Source organism: Macaca fascicularis, chromosome 6, assembly GCF_037993035.2.
Source record: "Macaca fascicularis isolate 582-1 chromosome 6, T2T-MFA8v1.1".
In the NCBI taxonomy this organism is placed as follows: domain Eukaryota; kingdom Metazoa; phylum Chordata; class Mammalia; order Primates; family Cercopithecidae; genus Macaca; species Macaca fascicularis.
Genome location: NC_088380.1, coordinates 166,087,053 through 166,095,890, shown reverse-complemented (window position 1 = coordinate 166,095,890; position 8,838 = coordinate 166,087,053).

The following is an 8,838-nucleotide window of genomic DNA, read 5'->3' as shown; positions in this document are numbered from 1 at the left end:
ATATGGGGCTTCCATACATGTTCACGGCACACCACTGTGGGGTTGGATGTGTAACTGCTTAGTTAATTACTCAGTGAACTGGATGGGCAGCCAGCAAATGGTAGCACTTGGCTTTAAATGATTTGCTGCTCGACAGCAGCAACATAACACCTACCAGTGTCCTATTAACCAGGATGGACGGTAATCTCAAGCTCCCAGAATTCCCAGAGAATAACAATTTATGATAAATAATTATGGCATTTAGATATGATGCTGTGCCCTTCTATTTTTTTTATTTTATTTCATTTTATTTTTTTTGAAAAGGAGTCTCGCCTTGCCTCCCAGGCTGGAGTGCCATGGTGCAATTTTGGCTCACTGCAAGCTCCACCTCCCGGGTTCACGCCATTCTCCTGCCTCAGCCTCCCAAGTAGCTGGGACTACAGGCCTCCGCCACCACACCTGGCTAATTTTTTTTTGTATTTTTAGTAGAGACGGAGTTTCACCGTGTTAGCCAGGATGGTCTTGATCTCCTGACCTTGTGATTCGCCCTCCTCAGCCTCCCAAAATGCTGGAATTACAGGCTGAGCCACCGCGCCTGGCCTGTGCCCTTCTATTATTCTCTTGTGAAGCATTTGTAAACTACATGAATCAATTGACTCTTACACTAAAGGCAGAATGCATTTAAGAGATGAATGAAAATATCCCTCATACATCATGGAGACATAAAACTATAGTAGTTCACCCATCCAACATTACATCAGTAACCAGAATTTTAAAATTTTCTCTTGTAATAAGCTGTCATAAAAATATTTTCCTTATATCAATATATCCTCCTAAATGGTAGACTGAAAAATCAATAAGCTGGGATGCAAAAAGAAAAGAGAAATAAATATGTGTTATATTTTTGTCATTACTCTCAACACAGAGGGAAGCATTTAAAGAAGTAAATGTTATTAAAATAGTGACATTAAATAAGTACCTATTTTATGGCTTGTCTGTTTATACATTCATTTGTTAATTTAACTCAGGTTGATCATATATCTATCAAGTTCAAAGGCTTACTATGTACCTGGGAAGAACACCAAAAAAACAGACATACAGTCTTTGCTTCCTGAGGCTTTCAACTATATGCATCTAACAATAACCATTGGACTAATTCAAGCACAGGGAGCCACTGAGACACACCTATCCATATTTGCACATATATTTTATCAGTACACATAGGCATAGAAAAAAGCCCAGAAGAATATATATCACAATGTAAACCATTGTTGCCTCTGGGTGGTGAGATTCCATGTAATTTAAAAAAATTATATTTCTTAAACAAATAGAAATTACCCATGAAAATAAAAATAATCATGTATAGCTATTAAAGATTGTTAAGGCTCAGAACACTATCCTCCAAAGTATGGCACTTTGGCATGCTGAGTACTTTGAACTGTAAAAGATGGGAAGGACCTCAGAAGCAAGAAGTTCCCTTTAGCCTTCTTCACACTCCTTTCTCCTTCTACCGTTTTCCTCCCAGGCAGGTCATGGGAATGAGAATTCCTCTTCCCCAAAGCGGGTCATAGACACTAGAACCTGTCTCTCCTGAAGCAAGTCATAAAACCTAGAGAGGTCATTCTCTGACCTACCTCCTCTGAAAGCAGACCATAAGACCCTCATTCCAGAAGGGTCTTGCCCCATACCCAGCAGGGAAAAAATCCTGTATGAAGAGGCCAAGAAGGATCCGAACAAACAGGCCTTGCTGGGGTCCCCTGTTTATTGCCATTAGAACATACCCTTTTTGTCTGATCACATTTCTATATGGCTGTTCATTCTTCATTGAACCTAAGCATAAAAATACAATTTTCCCTGGGTCTTTGGGCATCCATTTCTGAAGGCTCTTGTGTCACATGAAACTTGGTTGAGTTTATTATGCTTTTCTCTTTCCTATAGAAATATTGGCTGTGGACCTCAAAATGAGTGAGGGAAAGATATTACACCTTTTTGCTCCAAGATCTTTTAAGCCATTAGCTCTGACATTAATTAAATAGGTCCACTAAATCCACCAAAATAATGATGCAAATTTTTCTTTGAGCGAAGAACCAACTAAGGGAAAATAAAGAATATTTAGTCCACATTTTTTTCATTATTACTATCAGTTATGGGGTACATGTGCAGAACTTGCAGGTTTATTACATAGGTATACATGTGCCATGGTGGTTTGCTGCACCCATCAACCTGTCATCTACATTAGGTATTTCTCCTAATGCTAACCCGCCCCTAGCCCTCCACCCTCTGACAGGCCCCAGTGTGTGATGTTCCCCTCCCTGTGTCCATGTGTCCACATACATCCTCCTAAGACTAAATCAGGAAGAAGTCAAATCCCTAGATAGACCAATAATAAGTTCTGAAATTGAGGCAGTAATTAATAGCCTACCAACCAAAAATGTTCAGGACCAGATGGATTCACAGCCAAATTCTACCAGAGGTACCAAGAGGAGGTGGTACCGTTCCTTCTGAAACTCTTCAAAACTATAGAAAAAGAGGGAATCCTCCCTAATTCATTTTATGAGACCAGCATCATCCTGATACCAAAACCTGGCAGAGACACAACAAAAAAATAAAATTTCAGACCAATATCCCTGACGAATGTTGATGTGAAAATCCTCAATAAGATACTGGCAAACTGAATCCAGCAGCACATCAAAAAGCTTATCCACCAAGATCAAGTCGGCTGCATCCCTGGGATGCAAGGCTGGTTCGACATATGCAAATTGATAAACATAATCAATCACATAAACAGAACCAAGGACAAAAACCACAGGGTTTTCTCAATAGATGCAGAAAAGGCCTTCGACAAAATTCAACAGCTCTTCATGCTAAAAACTCTCAATAAACTAGGTATTGATGGAAGGTATCTCAAAATAATAAGAGCTATTTATGACAAACCCACAGTCCATATCATACTGAATGGGCAAAAACTGGAGGCATTCCCTTTGAAAACTGGCACAAGACAAGGATGGCCTCTCTCACCACTCCTATTCAACATAGTGTTGGAAGTTATGGGCAGGGCAATTAGGCAAGAGAAAGAAATAAAGGGTATTCGAATAGGAAGAGAGGAAGTCAAATTGTTTCTGTTTTCAGATGACATGATTATCTATTTAGAAAACCCCATCGTCTCAGTCCAAAATCTCCTTAAGCTGATAAGCAACTTTAGCAAGTCTCAGGATCCAAAATCAATGTGCAAAAATCACAAGCATTCCTATACACCAATAATAGTCAAACAGAGAGCCAAATCATGAGTGAACTCTCATTCCAATTGCTAGAAAGAGAATAAAATACCTAGGAATACAACTTACAAGGGATGTGAAGGACCTCTTCAAGGAGAACTACAAACCACTACTCAAGAAAATAAGAGAGGACACAAACAAATGGAAAAACATTCCATACTCATGGATAGGAAGAATCAGTCTCATGAAAATGGCCATACTGCCCAAACTAATTCACAGATTCAATGCTACTCCCATCACCATTGACTTTCTTCACAGAATCAGAAAAAAATTACTTTAAATTTCATAGGAAACCAAGAAAGAGCCTGCATAGCGAAGACAATCCTAAGCAAAAGGAACAAAACTGGATGCATCATGCTACCTGACTTCAAACTATACTACAAGGCTACAGTAACCAAAACAGAATGGTACTGGTACCAAAACAGATATACAGACTACCATCAGAGAATACTATAAACACCTATATGTAAATAAACTAGAAAATCTAGAAGAAATAGATAAATTCCTGGACACATACACCCTTCCAAGTCTAAACTAGGAAGTAGTCCACATTCTTTTAAAAAAATGTGTCTTCTTAAAATTAAGCATTATCTGCAATAATGCTTAAGAGCTCCTTCATTATTTTCGCCTCAGGGGATGTTTAGGCTTATTTTTTTGTTTTTGTTTTTGCTTTGACTAAAATTTCAAAAGCTTTTTAGCAGTATGTGTCCTGAAAGATCAGATTGCAACCAAGCACTTTTTAATCAGTTTGCAAGACGAGCCACAGGAATGCTGGAGGGAGGGGTTCGGGGCATCAGGAGCTGGAGGAAACTTCTGGCAGCAGAATTTAACCACAAACAGAGTACACGCTGCAGCCCCCATTAGGTACTGGGGAAGAAATAACGAGTGAAAGTGCACAGATGAAAAATGCTCTGTAAATGACTGTCTATTTCTTGGCTGTCCATGTGTGAAATAGCTAGAAGGGGATGTTCTTGCTGGAACACTCTGGAGAGGAGAAATGGAAGAAGGCCTTTGATCTATCTTCCCATGTGTGCAGACCTCTGCTGTGCCCATGCTGGCATAGGCCATGCATGCCCAAGCTGGACACTGAATCCTGGGTCTGGCCTCTGCGCAGAAGGGTTGGATGGAATCACAGAGGGCTTTTTCATTGTGGGCGTAGGTGGGTGAGAAAGATTTTTCATATGTTGACTTTGATATATTGAGTTCTCTATTCTTCAAATTGCATCACTTACCCAGTGGTAAAGTTGGAAGGGCTATGTTTGTGGTACACACAGTCTTGCAGCTGCGTGCTATAGGGCAGGAGTCACATCTGTCTTCTTTACCATGGAAGATGTGGCACCTCACCCGTGGCCTGGTACAGCACAGGGGCTCAATAGGTAGCTGGAAGATGATGCTACTAGGGAGTGAAGAAATGCGTACTTTCTCCTGGTCACATTGAAAATTTCTCACCTCCTAATGGGTCTTGTCCTTTCTACTTTTGCCCTTCAATAACCCATTCTCACACGAGAACCAGAATGATCTTTTTCAAAACAAATCAGGTTCTAAAATTAGCTTACAGCGATGGTTGTACAACTCTCTACATATACTAAAAACCATTGAACTACATACTGCAAATGGGTAAATTTTGTGGTATGTAAATTCTATCTTAATAAGGCTGTTAAAATAATTAGATTATCATTCTATGCTTAACACCCTTCACTGGTTCCTGACATTTCACGTAGAATTCGCCAGACTGCTTATTGTGATGTACAACATCCTCTCTTTCCCACAGGCTCTGCCTGCCTCTCCAACCTCACCTTGCACCAGGCCACGGCTTACCTCCCACTCTTCACTGAATCTGCCTAGCTTGATCCTGCCTTCCGCAATATTCTATCCACAATATTCTTCATACTTTTTTTCTTTTCTTCCTTTTATTTGCACCTTAAGATTTCCACATCCTCTCTCTGTACATTCCAAATGGTGGCTCTCATTCAGATCTCAGCTCAAATTCCATCTTCCCGCCTTAGGTCATGTAATTGTGAAATCACCATCATTTTCTCTCATATTACTATATTTTTATAGGGCTTCTATTTGAAATTATCTTGTTTCTTCATTGTTTCCCTTACTCAAATATAAGCTCTGTGAGGGTAGAAAAATATTGTGTTTTTAACCCTTGAAAAACTGCCTCAGACATAGTAGGAACTGATAAATATACATTAAATGTTGACTGCCCGGTTCCTGCATGGTTTATTCTACCAAACTTGTCAGAAAACAAACAAACCAACCCATGAATGTTTACACCTGAGCGTATCTTTATAAGAAAAAAAATTTTAAAACTCATTGCTTTTGAATGACTTTTCATTTTTACATGGCACAGCAAAATAAGCAAGCTTCTATCTGGGAACAATTGATTTCCAAAGTTAGAAGACTAAAATCATGTAAATATTTCACTATACAAGATGTATTATAATGCTGTTAAGGTTCAGTCATAGTCACTTTAAGGGTGGGGGTGGAGGGAGAGGGACAGCTAGACTTCCGGTCCAGACCAATACTAAATGGCATTTGCAGACATAAAAGCAGCTGGATACTTACCAAAAGATCTAGGTCATAAGAGGTTTCCTTATTCTCCTTTCGTTGATTATTTAGAAATCTTAGGAGAACCAAGATAATATTTGTAAAATTATCAAGAAAAGTCTTCCTTTTAAAACTTCACTTTTAGTAACTGTATTTCAGGAATGATAGGGCTCAATGATAGCCACGTGCTCTGAACTACTTTTAACATCTGACATTCTCATACGCCTTTGCTGCTTCGAAGTCCTTCCACAGGAACTGTCTCAATTGACTTCGCCACAGCCTATGGGAAAGGCAGACAGGTGTAGAACTTTTTTTAAGGAGAAGGAAGCAAAGTTCAAAGAATTGAAGTGACTTGCCCAAGGTACTGTTGCCAATAAAGAGGGATTCTAGTCACATGTTTTTCTGACAAACCACTGGCTCTTTCAAAAGCCTTATTTAGGAAGCTACAGCAGTTGTCCTCACAGATTATCCAACAAGAAGTGATAGTGATAGCAATCAGTGTTTCAGAGAATTAAGAACTGGGAATAAAAGTAAGAGGGATTTGTATTCAATTAAATAATTGATTCACCTCATTTTAATAATGTCTAGATTCCTGAAAAGTCATCAGTTTGGCCTTTAGTGTAACAAATTATACACATACACTATTTAACTTGTGTTCTTCACAGCCATATTGGTTTATGGAAAAATCATTAAAGCTTAGCAATCTTTTTGATATTTTTAAGGTTTTGTTTCTACTGTTTACAAATGTTCTTGAAAGCTGTAAGTTCAAGGCCGGGCGTGGTGGCTCACGCCTGTAATCCCAGCACTTTGGGAGGCCCAGGCGGGTGGATCACAAGGTCAGGAGATCGAGACCATCCTGGCTAACACGGTGAAACCCCATCTCTATTAAAAATACAAAAAACTTAGCTGGGTGTGGTGGCGGGTGCCTGTAGTCCCAGCTACTTGGGAGGCTGAGGCAGGAGAATGACGTGAACCCAGAAGGCAGAGCTTGCAGTGAGCTGAGATCGCGCCACTGCACTCCAGCCTGGGTGACAGAGTGAGACTCTGTCTCAAAAAAAATAAAATAAAGCTGTAAGTTCAGGTTTTAAAGCTTTTCAGAAGCAAACCAGCATTTTAATGAGTAACAGTTCATGTCAGGTAATATCCTTATGCTTGCATTTAAGTGCTTGCTTACTTCCAAAGTGTTTTTACAAAATTATTAATGTGGGAGGCGTGTAAGATTTTACACTTTACATGGAAGCTCATTGACATTACTAGATAGATAACTGACACCATTTTCAGCCCTACAGGATGCTTCATATTGATTTGTTTCAGTTCTTATAAGGCACTAATTTCGCAGAAGTCTTTGCTAAATCTATGAAACTAATTATGAAAAGATTCTCTTAAGATTTAAGCACTAAGCACTCTGAAGAAATGTCTGCAATCGCATGATCACTGCAGCATTATCTACAATAGCCAAGATATAGAAAAAAAACAAAGTACTTATCAACGGATGAATGGATTTTTAAAAATATGATGTACATTTATATATATATATGGATACTATTCAGCCTTAAAAAAAATGAGAAATTCTGTCATTTGTGACATGGATGAAGCTAAAGGACATTATGCTAAATGAAATAAGCCAGGTACAGAGAGACACAATACGATCTCACTTATATGTAGAATCTAAAAAAGTCAAACTCGGCCGGGCGCGGTGGCTCAAGCCTGTAATCCCAGCACTTTGGGAGGCCGAGGCGGGTGGATCACGAGGTCAGGAGATCGAGACCATCCTGGCTGACACGGTGAAACCCCGTCTCTATTAAAAAATACAAAAAACTAGCCGGGCGAGGTGGCGGGCGCCTGTAGTCCCAGCTACTGGGGAGGCTGAGGCAGGAGAATTGCGTGAACCCGGGAGGCGGAGCCTGCAGTGAGCTGAGATCCGGCCACTGCACTCCAGCCTGGGCGGCAGAGCGAGACTCCGTCTCAAAAAAAAAAAAAAAAAAAAAAAAAAAAAAAGTCAAACTCACAGAAACAGAGAGTAAAAGTGGTTACCAGTGGCTGGGGAGGGCAGTGGTGGTGGATGGGGAAAGACAAGATGTTGGTCAAAGGGTACAAAGTTTCAGTTAAATAAGAGGAATACATTCTGGTGATCTACGGCACAGCATAATGACTACAGTTAATAATAATGTATACTTTAAAACAGCTAAAAAGGGAATTTTAAATGTTTTCACTACCAAGAAGTATTTGAGGTGACGAATGTGCTAATTAGCCTGATTCAATCATTCCACATTGGATGTATGTATCAAAACACCATATTGTACCCCATAAACAATTGTCAATTAAAAATTTAAAATACTCAGATCTCACCAAGACTCACATAGCAAAACTTAATCTTTACATAAATATCTATGCATTTAATCTTCACAGACATTTCTTGGGCTATTCTAGTTCATAAGAAGATTGAATTTTGATGTAAAATATTTCATTGGAGACCATAATGGTTTGTCCCATGAGAGAGCTCTGTTGAGTACTTGGGATGAGAAAACTCAACAGTTTATTATTCATGTTTTGTTACTATTCTGACTACCCAATTGTTATTAATACCTAAAAACCAAGCAATAACTTAAAATGCAACTAATCTGCATTATTTTTCATATCCTTTTTTCCCAGTCCCTATCCCTGTACAGTTCCTCTTCCTCTCAAGTAACTATTTTACTTTCCATGAATAAATAAGTTTCAGTTGCTTACTGTAACAACCTGTTTTTCCATTCCTTACCTTTTACACTGAAGAGCTGCTATAGGTATCATTAGTCCAATAACTGATTTCCATAACAAAGACCTGAGTGGAAACTAGAAACTTCCCTCTGAATCAAAGATTTACCGATGTTCAGTAGTTTTTAGGCTAAATATACTTCGTATAATACTGTTTTAATGCTTAACACATATATCTGGTAAAAATAACTTGTGGTTTCACCAAAATACACATCTGAATTGGGGAGGGGGGAGGGGGGAGGGGGGAGGGATGGCATTGGGAGTTATACCTGATGTA